This window comes from Xiphias gladius, chromosome 19 (genome assembly GCF_016859285.1).
Source record: "Xiphias gladius isolate SHS-SW01 ecotype Sanya breed wild chromosome 19, ASM1685928v1, whole genome shotgun sequence".
Classification (NCBI taxonomy): Eukaryota; Metazoa; Chordata; class Actinopteri; order Istiophoriformes; family Xiphiidae; genus Xiphias; species Xiphias gladius.
The window spans coordinates 1,987,825-1,988,451 of record NC_053418.1 but is presented as its reverse complement, the minus strand read 5'-3'; positions in this window follow the sequence as shown (position 1 = coordinate 1,988,451).

Below are 627 nucleotides of genomic sequence, written 5' to 3'. Positions count from 1 at the left end.
CGGGGGCGACTTCTCTTTAAATAGACTCTGATTTCTTTGTTCTGCTCCTCAGTTTTTTTTCCTCCACATGCGCTTTTTTTTTTTTTTTTTTTAACAGCCCGGGGCTGACAATACCAGCCGCTACCACGTGACTCTTAACCCTTTCTCTGCCGTGTGCCCGTCAACTGGAAACAGATGATGAAAGCTCCGCGCCCCCCCCCCCCATCCCCCCACACCCCCACCTGTGGTTTTCGACTTCATAAAGACCAAGAAATCCAAGAAGAAGCTTGGGCAGGAAATAGGCTTTCTATGAATCATGCGCAATCTCCCACTTTAAACACATTAAACACCAGGACGCGGCATGTGGCACCCTCCAGTACCTATGGAAATATTATAGGATTATCATAAGAGCATTACAACAACACAATCACCTACAGTCAAAACCCACCGGCCGGCCACAGAACACCCCACAAGTCTATATAAATGCTTTCATGAGGATAATAACAATGGAGTCATTGTTAGGAGCAACACTGCAGTGCAGATGTGTGAATTAAAGGAAAGTACTTTTAATTTAGTTTAACGGGGACACAGACTTTATAAATACTGAGATCATGAGTCCAAATCGCCACCTCCCTCAAACGAACTGAC